Source organism: Heterodontus francisci, chromosome 14 (genome assembly GCF_036365525.1).
Source record: "Heterodontus francisci isolate sHetFra1 chromosome 14, sHetFra1.hap1, whole genome shotgun sequence".
NCBI lineage: Eukaryota > Metazoa > Chordata > Chondrichthyes > Heterodontiformes > Heterodontidae > Heterodontus > Heterodontus francisci.
Genome location: NC_090384.1, coordinates 11611466 through 11628667, shown reverse-complemented (window position 1 = coordinate 11628667; position 17202 = coordinate 11611466). Strand labels below are relative to the sequence as shown.

Genomic DNA, 17202 nt, shown 5'->3' with positions numbered 1-17202 from the left:
CCAGTTACTGACCATTACATACAGAGAGTATAACACCCAGCACCCAGTTACTGACCATTACATACAGAGAGTATAACACCCAGCACCCAGTTACTGACCATCACATACAGAGAGTATAACACCCAGCACCCAGTTACTGACCATTACATACAGAGAGTATAACACCCAGCACCCAGTTACTGACCATCACATACAGAGATTATATCACCCTGCACCCAGTTACTGACCATCACATACAGAGAGTATAACACCCAGCACCCAGTTATTGACCATCACATACAGAGAGTATAACACCCAGCACCCAGTTATTGACCATCACATACAGAGAGTATAACACCCAGCACCCAGTTATTGACCATCACATACAGAGAGTATAACACCCAGCACCCAGTTATTGACCATCACATCCAGAGAGTATAACACCCAGCACACAGTTACTGACCATCACATACAGAGAGTATAACACCCAGCACCCAGTTACTGACCATCACATACAGAAAGTACAACACCCAGCACCCAGTTACTGACCATCACATACAGAGAGTATAACACCCAGCACCCAGTTACTGACCATCACATACAGAGAGTATAACACCCAGCACCCAGTTACTGACCATCACATACAGAAAGTATAACACCCAGCACCCATTTACTGACCATCACATTCAGAAAGTATAACACCCAGCACCCATTTACTGACCATCACATTCAGAGAGTATAACACCCAGCACCCAGTTTCTGACCATCACATACAGAGAGTATAACACCCAGCACCCAGTTACTGACCATCACATACAGAAAGTATAACACCCAGCACCCAGTTACTGACCATCACATTCAGAGAGTATAACACCCAGCACCCAGTTACTGACCATCAAATACAGAAAGTATAACACCCTGCACCCAGTTACTCACCATCAAAAACAGAGAGTATAACACCCAGCACCAAGTTACTGACCATCACATACAGAGAGTATAACACCCAGCACCAAGTAACTGACCATCACATACAGATAGTTCAACACCCAGCACCCAGTTACTGACCATCACATACAGAGAGTATAACACCCAGCACCCAGTTACTGACCATCACATACAGAGAGTATAACACCCAGCACCCAGTTACTGACCATCACATACAGAAGGTATAACACCCAGCACCCAGTTACTGACCAGCACATTCAGAGAGTATAACACCCAGCACCCAGTTACTGACCATCACATACAGAGAGTATAACACCCAGCACCCAGTTACTGACCATTACATACACAGAGTATAACACCCAGCACCCAGTTACTGACCATCACATACAGAGAGTATAACACCCAGCACCCAGTTACTGACCATCACATAAAGAGATTATATCACCCAGCACCCAGTTACTGACCATCACATACAGAGAGTATAACACCCAGCACCCAGTTACTGACCATCACATACAGAGATTATATCACCCAGCACCCAGTTACTGACCATCACATACAGAGATTATAACACCCAGCACCCAGTTACTGACCATCACATACAGAGAGTATAACACCCAGCACCCAGTTATTGACCATCACATCCAGAGAGTATAACACCCAGCACACAGTTACTGACCATCACATACAGAGAGTATAACACCCAGCACCCAGTTACTGACCATCACATACAGAGAGTATAACACCCAGCACCCAGTTATTGACCATCACATCCAGAGAGTATAACACCCAGCACCCAGTTACTGACCATCACATACAGAGAGTATAACACCCAGCACCCAGTTATTGACCATCACATCCAGAGAGTATAACACCCAGCACCCAGTTACTGACCATCACATACAGAGAGTATAACACCCAGCACCCAGTTACTGACCATCACATCCAGAGAGTATAACACCCAGCACACAGTTACTGACCATCACATACAGAGAGTATAACACCCAGCACCCAGTTACTGACCATCACATACAGAGATTATATCACCCAGCACCCAGTTACTGACCATCACATACAGAGAGTATAACACCCTGCACCCAGTTATTGACCATCACATACAGAGAGTATAACACCCAGCACCCAGTTACTGACCATCACATACAGAGAGTATAACACCCAGCACCCAGTTACTGACCATTACATACAGAGAGTATAACACCCAGCACCCAGTTACTGACCATCACATACAGAGATTATAACACCCAGCACCCAGTTACTGACCATTACATACAGAGAGTATAACACCCAGCACCCAGTTACTGACCATCACATACAGAGAGTATAACACCCAGCACCCAGTTACTGACCATTACATACAGAGAGTATAACACCCAGCACCCAGTTACTGACCTTCACATACAGAGATTATAACACCCAGCACCCAGTTACTGACCATTACATACAGAGAGTATAACACCCAGCACCCAGTTACTGACCATCACATACAGAGATTATATCACCCTGCACCCAGTTACTGACCATCACATACAGAGAGTATAACACCCAGCACCCAGTTATTGACCATCACATACAGAGAGTATAACACCCAGCACCCAGTTATTGACCATCACATACAGAGAGTATAACACCCAGCACCCAGTTATTGACCATCACATACAGAGAGTATAACACCCAGCACACAGTTACTGACCATCACATACAGAGAGTATAACACCCAGCACCCAGTTACTGACCATCACATACAGAAAGTATAACACCCAGCACCCAGTTACTGACCATCACATACAGAGAGTATAACACCCAGCACCCAGTTACTGACCATCACATACAGAGTGTATAACACCCAGCACCCAGTTACTGACCATCACATACAGAAAGTATAACACCCAGCACCCAGTTACTGACCATCACATACAGAGAGTATAACACCCAGCACCCAGTTACTGACCATCACATACAGAGTGTATAACACCCAGCACCCAGTTACTGACCATCACATACAGAAAGTATAACACCCAGCACCCAGTTACTGACCATCACATACAGAGTGTATAACACCCAGCACCCAGTTTCTGACCATCACATACAGAGAGTATAACACCCTGCACCCAGTTACTGACCATCACATACAGAGAGTACAACACCCAGCACCCAGTTACTGACCATCACATACAGAGAGTATAACACCCTGCACCCAGTTACTGACCATCACATACAGAGAGTATAACACCCAGCACCCAGTTACTGACCATCACATACAGAGAGTATAACACCCAGCACCCAGTTACTGACCATCACATACAGAGAGTATAACACCCAGCACCCAGTTACTGACCATTACATACAGAGATTATAACACCCTGCACCCAGTTACTGACCATCACATACAGAGAGTATAACACCCAGCACCCAGTTACTGACCGTGACATACAGAGAGTATAACACCCTGCACCCAGTTACTGACCATCACATACAGAGAGTATAACACCCAGCACCCAGTTACAGACCGTGACATACAGAGAGTATAACACCCAGCACCCAGTTACTGACCATCAAATACAGAGAGTATAACACCCAGCACCCAGTTACTGACCATCACATACAAAGAGTATAACACCCTGCACCCAGTTACTGACCATCACACACAGAGAGTATAACACCCAGCACCCAGTTACTGACCATCACATACAGAGAGTATAACACCCAGCACCCAGTTACTGACCATCACATACAGAGAGTATAACACCCTGCACCCAGCTACTGACCATCACATTCAGAGAGTATAACACCCTGCACCCAATTACTGACCAACACATACAGAGAGTATAACACCCAGCACCCAGTTACTGACCATCACACACAGAGAGTATAACACCCAGCACCCAGTTACTGACCATCACACACAGAGAGTATAACACCCAGCACCCAGTTACTGACCATTACATACAGAGAGTATAACACCCAGCACCCAGTTACTGACCATCACATACAGAGAGTATAAAACCCTGCACCCAGTTACTGACCATCAAAAACAGAGATTATAACACCCAGCACCCAGTTACTGACCATCAAATACAGAGAGTATAACACCCAGCACCCAGTTACTGACCATCACACACAGAGTGTATAACACCCAGCACCCAGTTACTGACCATCACAGACACAAAGTATAACACCCAGCACCCAGTTACTGACCATCACATACAGAGAGTATAACACCCAGCACCCAGTTACTGACCATCACACACAGAGTGTATAACACCCAGCACCCAGTTACTGACCATCACATACAGAGATTATATCACCCAGCACCCAGTTACTGACCATCACATACAGAGAGTATAACACCCAGCACCCAGTTACTGACCATCATATACAGAGAGTATAACACCCAGCACCCAGTTACTGACCATCACATACAGAGAGTATAACACCCAGCACCCAGTTACTGACCATCACATACAGAGAGTATAACACCCAGCACCCAGTTACTGACCATCACATACAGAGATTATAACACCCTGCACCCAGTTACTGACCATCACATACAGAGATTATAACACCCAGCACCCAGTTACTGACCATCACATACAGAGAGTATAACACCCTGCACCCAGTTGCTGACCATCACATACAGAGAGTATAACACCCTGCACCCAGTTACTGACCATCACATACAGAGAGTATAACACCCTGCACCCAGTTGCTGACCATCACATACAGAGAGTATAACACCCTGCACCAAGTTATTGACCATCAAATACAGAGAGTATAACACACTGCACCCAGTTACTGACCATCACATACAGAGAGTATAACACCCAGCACCCAGTTACTGACCATCACATACAGAGAGTATAACACCCTGCACCCAGTTACTCACCATCAAAAACAGAGAGTATAACACCCTGCACCCAGTTACTGACCATCACATACAGAGAGTATAACACCCAGCACCCAGTTACTGACCATCACATACAGAGAGTATAACACCCAGCACCCAGTTACTGACCATCACATACAGAAAGTATAACACCCAGCACCCAGTTACTGACCAGCACATTCAGAGAGTATAACACCCAGCACCCAGTTACTGACCATCACATACAGAGAGTATAACACCCAGCACCCAGTTACTGACCATCACATACAGAGATTATATCACCCAGCACCCAGTTACTGACCATCACATACACAGAGTATAACACCCAGCACCCAGTTACTGACCATCACATACAGAGATTATATCACCCAGCACCCAGTTACTGACCATCACATACAGAGAGTATAACACCCTGCACCCAGTTATTGACCATCACATACAGAGAGTATAACACCCAGCACCCAGTTATTGACCATCACATCCAGAGAGTATAACACCCAGCACACAGTTACTGACCATCACATACAGAGAGTATAACACCCAGCACCCAGTTACTGACCATCACATACAGAGAGTATAACACCCAGCACCCAGTTACTGACCATTACATACATAGAGTATAACACCCAGCACCCAGTTACTGACCATCACATACAGAGATTATAACACCCAGCACCCAGTTACTGACCATTACATACAGAGAGTATAACACCCAGCACCCAGTTACTGACCATTACATACAGAGAGTATAACACCCAGCACCCAGTTACTGACCATCACATACAGAGAGTATAACACCCAGCACCCAGTTACTGACCATTACATACAGAGAGTATAACACCCAGCACCCAGTTACTGACCATCACATACAGAGATTATATCACCCTGCACCCAGTTACTGACCATCACATACAGAGAGTATAACACCCAGCACCCAGTTATTGACCATCACATACAGAGAGTATAACACCCAGCACCCAGTTATTGACCATCACATACAGAGAGTATAACACCCAGCACCCAGTTATTGACCATCACATACAGAGAGTATAACACCCAGCACCCAGTTATTGACCATCACATCCAGAGAGTATAACACCCAGCACACAGTTACTGACCATCACATACAGAGAGTATAACACCCAGCACCCAGTTACTGACCATCACATACAGAAAGTACAACACCCAGCACCCAGTTACTGACCATCACATACAGAGAGTATAACACCCAGCACCCAGTTACTGACCATCACATACAGAGAGTATAACACCCAGCACCCAGTTACTGACCATCACATACAGAAAGTATAACACCCAGCACCCATTTACTGACCATCACATTCAGAAAGTATAACACCCAGCACCCATTTACTGACCATCACATTCAGAGAGTATAACACCCAGCACCCAGTTTCTGACCATCACATACAGAGAGTATAACACCCAGCACCCAGTTACTGACCATCACATACAGAAAGTATAACACCCAGCACCCAGTTACTGACCATCACATTCAGAGAGTATAACACCCAGCACCCAGTTACTGACCATCAAATACAGAAAGTATAACACCCTGCACCCAGTTACTCACCATCAAAAACAGAGAGTATAACACCCAGCACCAAGTTACTGACCATCACATACAGAGAGTATAACACCCAGCACCCAGTAACTGACCATCACATACAGATAGTTCAACACCCAGCACCCAGTTACTGACCATCACATACAGAGAGTATAACACCCAGCACCCAGTTACTGACCATCACATACAGAGAGTATAACACCCAGCACCCAGTTACTGACCATCACATACAGAAGGTATAACACCCAGCACCCAGTTACTGACCAGCACATTCAGAGAGTATAACACCCAGCACCCAGTTACTGACCATCACATACAGAGAGTATAACACCCAGCACCCAGTTACTGACCATTACATACACAGAGTATAACACCCAGCACCCAGTTACTGACCATCACATACAGAGAGTATAACACCCAGCACCCAGTTATTGACCATCACATCCAGAGAGTATAACACCCAGCACACAGTTACTGACCATCACATACAGAGAGTATAACACCCAGCACCCAGTTACTGACCATCACATACAGAGAGTATAACACCCAGCACCCAGTTACTGACCATTACATACATAGAGTATAACACCCAGCACCCAGTTACTGACCATCACATACAGAGATTATAACACCCAGCACCCAGTTACTGACCATTACATACAGAGAGTATAACACCCAGCACCCAGTTACTGACCATTACATACAGAGAGTATAACACCCAGCACCCAGTTACTGACCATCACATACAGAGAGTATAACACCCAGCACCCAGTTACTGACCATTACATACAGAGAGTATAACACCCAGCACCCAGTTACTGACCATCACATACAGAGATTATATCACCCTGCACCCAGTTACTGACCATCACATACAGAGAGTATAACACCCAGCACCCAGTTATTGACCATCACATACAGAGAGTATAACACCCAGCACCCAGTTATTGACCATCACATACAGAGAGTATAACACCCAGCACCCAGTTATTGACCATCACATACAGAGAGTATAACACCCAGCACCCAGTTATTGACCATCACATCCAGAGAGTATAACACCCAGCACACAGTTACTGACCATCACATACAGAGAGTATAACACCCAGCACCCAGTTACTGACCATCACATACAGAAAGTACAACACCCAGCACCCAGTTACTGACCATCACATACAGAGAGTATAACACCCAGCACCCAGTTACTGACCATCACATACAGAGAGTATAACACCCAGCACCCAGTTACTGACCATCACATACAGAAAGTATAACACCCAGCACCCATTTACTGACCATCACATTCAGAAAGTATAACACCCAGCACCCATTTACTGACCATCACATTCAGAGAGTATAACACCCAGCACCCAGTTTCTGACCATCACATACAGAGAGTATAACACCCAGCACCCAGTTACTGACCATCACATACAGAAAGTATAACACCCAGCACCCAGTTACTGACCATCACATTCAGAGAGTATAACACCCAGCACCCAGTTACTGACCATCAAATACAGAAAGTATAACACCCTGCACCCAGTTACTCACCATCAAAAACAGAGAGTATAACACCCAGCACCAAGTTACTGACCATCACATACAGAGAGTATAACACCCAGCACCCAGTAACTGACCATCACATACAGATAGTTCAACACCCAGCACCCAGTTACTGACCATCACATACAGAGAGTATAACACCCAGCACCCAGTTACTGACCATCACATACAGAGAGTATAACACCCAGCACCCAGTTACTGACCATCACATACAGAAGGTATAACACCCAGCACCCAGTTACTGACCAGCACATTCAGAGAGTATAACACCCAGCACCCAGTTACTGACCATCACATACAGAGAGTATAACACCCAGCACCCAGTTACTGACCATTACATACACAGAGTATAACACCCAGCACCCAGTTACTGACCATCACATACAGAGAGTATAACACCCAGCACCCAGTTACTGACCATCACATACAGAGATTATATCACCCAGCACCCAGTTACTGACCATCACATACAGAGAGTATAACACCCAGCACCCAGTTACTGACCATCACATACAGAGATTATATCACCCAGCACCCAGTTACTGACCATCACATACAGAGATTATAACACCCAGCACCCAGTTACTGACCATCACATACAGAGAGTATAACACCCAGCACCCAGTTATTGACCATCACATCCAGAGAGTATAACACCCAGCACACAGTTACTGACCATCACATACAGAGAGTATAACACCCAGCACCCAGTTATTGACCATCACACCCAGAGAGTATAACACCCAGCACACAGTTACTGACCATCACATACACAGAGTATAACACCCAGCACCCAGTTACTGACCATCACATCCAGAGAGTATAACATTCAGCACCCAGTTACTGACCATCACATACAGAGAGTATAACACCCAGCACCCAGTTATTGACCATCACATCCAGAGAGTATAACACCCAGCACCCAGTTACTGACCATCACATACAGAGAGTATAACACCCAGCACCCAGTTATTGACCATCACATCCAGAGAGTATAACACCCAGCACCCAGTTACTGACCATCACATACAGAGAGTATAACACCCAGCACCCAGTTACTGACCATCACATCCAGAGAGTATAACACCCAGCACACAGTTACTGACCATCACATACAGAGAGTATAACACCCAGCACCCAGTTACTGACCATCACATACAGAGATTATATCACCCAGCACCCAGTTACTGACCATCACATACAGAGAGTATAACACCCTGCACACAGTTATTGACCATCACATACAGAGAGTATAACACCCAGCACCCAGTTACTGACCATCACATACAGAGAGTATAACACCCAGCACCCAGTTACTGACCATTACATACAGAGAGTATAACACCCAGCACCCAGTTACTGACCATCACATACAGAGATTATAACACCCAGCACCCAGTTACTGACCATTACATACAGAGAGTATAACACCCAGCACCCAGTTACTGACCATCACATACAGAGAGTATAACACCCAGCACCCAGTTACTGACCATTACATACAGAGAGTATAACACCCAGCACCCAGTTACTGACCTTCACAAAAAGAGATTATAACACCCAGCACCCAGTTACTGACCATTACATACAGAGAGTATAACACCCAGCACCCAGTTACTGACCATCACATACAGAGATTATATCAGCCTGCACCCAGTTACTGACCATCACATACAGAGAGTATAACACCCAGCACCCAGTTATTGACCATCACATACAGAGAGTATAACACCCAGCACCCAGTTATTGACCATCACATACAGAGAGTATAACACCCAGCACCCAGTTATTGACCATCACATACAGAGAGTATAACACCCAGCACACAGTTACTGACCATCACATACAGAGAGTATAACACCCAGCACCCAGTTACTGACCATCACATACAGAAAGTATAACACCCAGCACACAGTTACTGACCATCACATACAGAGAGTATAACACCCAGCACCCAGTTACTGACCATCACATACAGAGTGTATAACACCCAGCACCCAGTTACTGACCATCACATACAGAAAGTATAACACCCAGCACCCAGTTACTGACCATCACATACAGAGAGTATAACACCCAGCACCCAGTTTCTGACCATCACATACAGAGAGTATAACACCCAGCACCCAGTTACTGACCATCACATACAGAAAGTATAACACCCAGCACCCAGTTACTGACCATCACATTCAGAGAGTATAACACCCAACACCCAGTTACTGACCATCAAATACAGAAAGTATAACACTCAGCACCCAGTTACTGACCATCACAGACACAAAGTATAACACCCAGCACCCAGTTACTGACCATCACATACAGAGAGTATAACACCCAGCACCCAGTTACTGACCATCACATACAGAGATTATATCACCCAGCACCCAGTTACTGACCATCACATACAGAGAGTATAACACCCAGCACCCAGTTACTGACCATCACATACAGAGATTATAACACCCTGCACCCAGTTACTGACCATCACATACAGAGAGTATAACACCCAGCACCCAGTTACTGACCGTGACATACAGAGAGTATAACACCCAGCACCCAGTTACTGACCGTGACATACAGAGAGTATAACACCCAGCACCCAGTTACTGACCATCACATACAGAAAGTATAACACCCAGCACCCAGTTACTGACCATCACATTCAGAGAGTATAACACCCAGCACCCATTTACTGACCATCACATTCAGAGAGTATAACACCCAGCACCCAGTTACTGACCATCACATACAGAGAGTATAACACCCAGCACCCAGTTACTGACCATCACATACAGAAAGTATAACACTCAGCACCCAGTTACTGACCATCACATTCAGAGAGTATAACACCCAGCACCCAGTTACTGACCATCACATACAGAGAGTATAACACCCAGCACCCAGTTACTGACCATCACATTCAGAGAGTATAACACCCAGCACCCAGTTACTGTCCATCACATACAGAGAGTATAACACCCAGCACCCAGTTACTGACCATCAAATACAGAAAGTATAACACTCAGCACCCAGTTACTGACCATCACAGACACAAAGTATAACACCCAGCACCCAGTTACTGACCATCACATACAGAGAGTATAACACCCAGCACCCAGTTACTGACCATCACATACAGAGATTATATCACCCAGCACCCAGTTACTGACCATCACATACAGAGAGTATAACACCCAGCACCCAGTTACTGACCATCACATACAGAGAGTATAACACCCTGCACCCAGTTACTAACCATCACATACAGAGAGTATAACACCCAGCACCCAGTTACTGACCGTGACATACAGAGAGTATAACACCCAGCACCCAGTTACTGACCATCACATACAGATAGTATAACACCCAGCACCCAGTTACTGACCATCACATACAGAGAGTATAACACCCAGCACCCAGTTACTGACCATCACATACAGAGAGTATAACACCCAGCACCCAGTTACTGACCATCACATACAGAGAGTATAACACCCAGCACCCAGTTACTGACCATCACATACAGAGAGTATAACACCCTGCACCCAGTTACTGACCATCACATACAGCGAGTATAACACCCTGCACCCAGTTACTGACCATCACATACAGAGAGTATAACACCCAGCACTCAGTTACTGACCATCACATACAGAGAGTATAACACCCAGCACCCAGTTACTGACCATCACATACAGAGATTATATCACCCAGCACCCAGTTACTGACCATCACATACAGAGAGTATAACACCCAGCACCCAGTTACTGACCATCACATTCAGAGAGTATAACACCCAGCAACCAGTTACTGTCCATCACATACAGAGAGTATAACACCCAGCACCCAGTTACTGACCATCACATACAGAGATTATATCACCCAGCACCCAGTTACTGACCATCACATACAGAGAGTATAACACCCAGCACCCAGTTACTGACCATCACATTCAGAGAGTATAACACCCAGCACCCAGTTACTGTCCATCACATACAGAGAGTATAACACCCAGCACCCAGTTACTGACCATCACATACAGAGAGTATAACACCCAGCACCCAGTTACTGACCATCACATACAGAGAGTATAACACCCAGCACCCAGTTACTGACCATCACATACAGAGAGTATAACACCCTGCACCCAGTTACTGACCATCACATACAGCGAGTATAACACCCTGCACCCAGTTACTGACCATCACATACAGAGAGTATAACAGCCAGCACTCAGTTACTGACCATCACATACAGAGAGTATAACACCCAGCACCCAGTTACTGACCATCACATACAGAGATTATATCACCCAGCACCCAGTTACTGACCATCACATACAGAGAGTATAACACCCAGCACCCAGTTACTGACCATTACATACAGAGATTATAACACCCTGCACCCAGTTACTGACCATCAAATACAGAGAGTATAACACACTGCACCCAGTTACTGACCATCACATACAGAGAGTGTAACACCCAGCACCCAGTTGCTGACCATCACATACAGAGAGAATAACACCCTGCACCCAGTTACTGACCATCACATACAGAGAGTACAACACCCAGCACCCAGTTACTGACCATCACATACAGAGAGTATAACACCCTGCACCCAGTTACTGACCATCACATACAGAGAGTATAACACCCAGCACCCAGTTACTGACCATCACATACAGAGAGTATAACACCCAGCACCCAGTTACTGACCATTACATACAGAGATTATAACACCCTGCACCCAGTTACTGACCATCACATACAGAGAGTATAACACCCAGCACCCAGTTACTGACCGTGACATACAGAGAGTATAACACCCTGCACCCAGTTACTGACCATCACATACAGAGAGTATAACACCCAGCACCCAGTTACAGACCGTGACATACAGAGAGTAGAACACCCAGCACCCAGTTACTGACCATCAAATACAGAGAGTATAACACCCAGCACCCAGTTACTGACCATCACATACAAAGAGTATAACACCCTGCACCCAGTTACTGACCATCACACACAGAGAGTATAACACCCAGCACCCAGTTACTGACCATCACATACAGAGAGTATAACACCCAGCACCCAGTTACTGACCATCACATACAGAGAGTATAACACCCTGCACCCAGCTACTGACCATCACATTCAGAGAGTATAACACCCTGCACCCAATTACTGACCAACACATACAGAGAGTATAACACCCAGCACCCAGTTACTGACCATCACACACAGAGAGTATAACACCCAGCACCCAGTTACTGACCATCACACACAGAGAGTATAACACCCAGCACCCAGTTACTGACCATTACATACAGAGAGTATAACACCCAGCACCCAGTTACTGACCATCACATACAGAGAGTATAACACCCAGCACCCAGTTACTGACCATCACATACAGAGAGTATAACACCCTGCACCCAGCTACTGACCATCACATTCAGAGAGTATAACACCCTGCACCCAATTACTGACCAACACATACAGAGAGTATAACACCCAGCACCCAGTTACTGACCATCACACACAGAGAGTATAACACCCAGCACCCAGTTACTGACCATCACACACAGAGAGTATAACACCCAGCACCCAGTTACTGACCATTACATACAGAGAGTATAACACCCAGCACCCAGTTACTGACCATCACACACAGAGAGTATAACACCCAGCACCCAGTTACTGACCATCACATACAGAGAGTATAACACCCTGCACCCAGCTACTGACCATCACATTCAGAGAGTATAACACCCTGCACCCAATTACTGACCAACACATACAGAGAGTATAACACCCAGCACCCAGTTACTGACCATCACACACAGAGAGTATAACACCCAGCACCCAGTTACTGACCATCACATACAGAGAGTATAACACCCAGCACCCAGTTACTGACCATCACATACAGAGAGTATAACACCCAGCACCCAGTTACTGACCATCACATACAGAGGGTATAACACCCAGCACCCAGTTACTGACCATCACATACAGAGAGTATAACACCCAGCACCCAGTTACTGACCATCACACACAGAGAGTATAACACCCAGCACCCAGTTACTGACCATTACATACAGAGAGTATAACACCCAGCACCCAGTTACTGACCATCACATACAGAGAGTATAACACCCAGCACCCAGTTACTGACCATCACACACAGAGAGTATAACACCCAGCACCCAGTTACTGACCATCACACACAGAGAGTATAACACCCAGCACCCAGTTACTGACCATTACATACAGAGAGTACAACACCCAGCACCCAGTTACTGACCATCACATACAGAGAGTATAACACCCAGCACCCAGTTACTGACCATCAAATACAGAAAGTATAACACTCAGCACCCAGTTACTGACCATCACAGACACAAAGTATAACACCCAGCACCCAGTTACTGACCATCACATACAGAGAGTATAACACCCAGCACCCAGTTACTGACCATCACACACAGAGTGTATAACACCCAGCACCCAGTTACTGACCATCACATACAGAGATTATATCACCCAGCACCCAGTTACTGACCATCACATACAGAGAGTATAACACCCAGCACCCAGTTACTGACCATCACATACAGAGAGTATAACACCCTGCACCCAGTTACTGACCATCAAAAACAGAAAGTATAACACTCAGCACCCAGTTACTGACCATCACAGACACAAAGTATAACACCCAGCACCCAGTTACTGACCATCACATACAGAGAGTATAACACCCAGCACCCAGTTACTGACCATCACATACAGAGAGTATAACACCCAGCACCCAGTTACTGACCATCACATACAGAGAGTATAACACCCAGCACCCAGTTACTGACCATCACATACAGAGAGTATAACACCCAGCACCCAGTTACTGACCATCACATACAGAGAGTATAACACCCAGCACCCAGTTACTGACCATCACATACAGAGATTATAACACCCAGCACCCAGTTACTGACCATCACATACAGAGAGTATAACACCCAGCACCCAGTTGCTGACCATCACATACAGAGAGTATAACACCCTGCACCCAGTTACTGACCATCACATACAGAGAGTATAACACACTGCACCCAGTTACTGACCATCACATACAGAGAGTATAACACCCAGCACCCAGTTACTGACCATCACATACAGAGAGTATAACACCCTGCACCCAGTTACTCACCATCAAAAACAGAGAGTATAACACCCAGCACCCAGTCACTGACCATCACATACAGAGAGTATAACACCCAGCACCCAGTAACTGACCATCACATACAGAGAGTTCAACACCCAGCACCCAGTTACTGACCATCACATACAGAGAGTATAACACCCAGCACCCAGTTACTGACCATCACATACAGAAAGTATAACACCCAGCACCCAGTTACTGACCAGCACATTCAGAGAGTATAACACCCAGCACCCAGTTACTGACCATCACATACAGAGAGTATAACACCCAGCACCCAGTTACTGACCATCACATACAGAAAGTATAACACCCAGCACCCAGTTACTGACCAGCACATTCAGAGAGTATAACACCCAGCACCCAGTTACTGACCATCACATACAGAGAGTATAACACCCAGCACCCAGTTACTGACCATCACATACAGAGATTATATCACCCAGCACCCAGTTACTGACCATCACATACAGAGAGTATAACACCCTGCACCCAGTTATTGACCATCACATACAGAGAGTATAACACCCAGCACCCAGTTATTGACCATCACATCCAGAGAGTATAACACCCAGCACACAGTTACTGACCATCACATACAGAGAGTATAACACCCAGCACCCAGTTACTGACCATCACATACAGAGAGTATAACACCCAGCACCCAGTTACTGACCATTACATACAGAGAGTATAACACCCAGCACCCAGTTACTGACCATCACATACAGAGATTATAACACCCAGCACCCAGTTACTGACCATTACATACAGAGAGTATAACACCCAGCACCCAGTTACTGACCATTACATACAGAGAGTATAACACCCAGCACCCAGTTACTGACCATCACATACAGAGAGTATAACACCCAGCACCCAGTTACTGACCATTACATACAGAGAGTATAACACCCAGCACCCAGTTACTGACCATCACATACAGAGATTATAACACCCAGCACCCAGTTACTGACCATTACATACAGAGAGTATAACACCCAGCACCCAGTTACTGACCATCACATACAGAGATTATATCACCCTGCACCCAGTTACTGACCATCACATACAGAGAGTATAACACCCAGCACCCAGTTATTGACCATCACATACAGAGAGTATAACACCCAGCACCCAGTTATTGACCATCACATAAAGAGAGTATAACACCCAGCACCCAGTTATTGACCATCACATACAGAGAGTATAACACCCAGCACCCAGTTACTGACCATCACATACAGAGAGTATAACACCCTGCACCCAGTTACTAACCATCACATACAGAGAGTATAACACCCAGCACCCAGTTACTGACCGTGACATACAGAGAGTATAACACCCAGCACCCAGTTACTGACCATCACATACAGATAGTATAACACCCAGCACCCAGTTACTGACCATCACATACAGAGAGTATAACACCCAGCACCCAGTTACTGACCATCACATACAGAGAGTATAACACCCAGCACCCAGTTACTGACCATCACATACAGAGAGTATAACACCCAGCACCCAGTTACTGACCATCACATACAGAGAGTATAACACCCTGCACCCAGTTACTGACCATCACATACAGCGAGTATAACACCCTGCACCCAGTTACTGACCATCACATACAGAGAGTATAACACCCAGCACTCAGTTACTGACCATCACATACAGAGAGTATAACACCCAGCACCCAGTTACTGACCATCACATACAGAGATTATATCACCCAGCACCCAGTTACTGACCATCACATACAGAGAGTATAACACCCAGCACCCAGTTACTGACCATTACATACAGAGATTATAACACCCTGCACCCAGTTACTGACCATCAAATACAGAGAGTATAACACACTGCACCCAGTTACTGACCATCACATACAGAGAGTGTAACACCCAGCACCCAGTTGCTGACCATCACATACAGAGAGTATAACACCCTGCACCCAGTTACTGACCATCACATACAGAGAGTACAACACCCAGCACCC

The 17202-nt window shown here is 45.6% G+C and overlaps 1 protein-coding gene across 1 annotated transcript in view; it reads right to left on the bottom strand.

Moving 5' to 3' along the window:
- Positions 1-17202, bottom strand: part of rapsn (receptor-associated protein of the synapse, 43kD) — an 822376-nt gene that overhangs the window by 72265 nt on the left and 732909 nt on the right. The window lies entirely within an intron of this gene.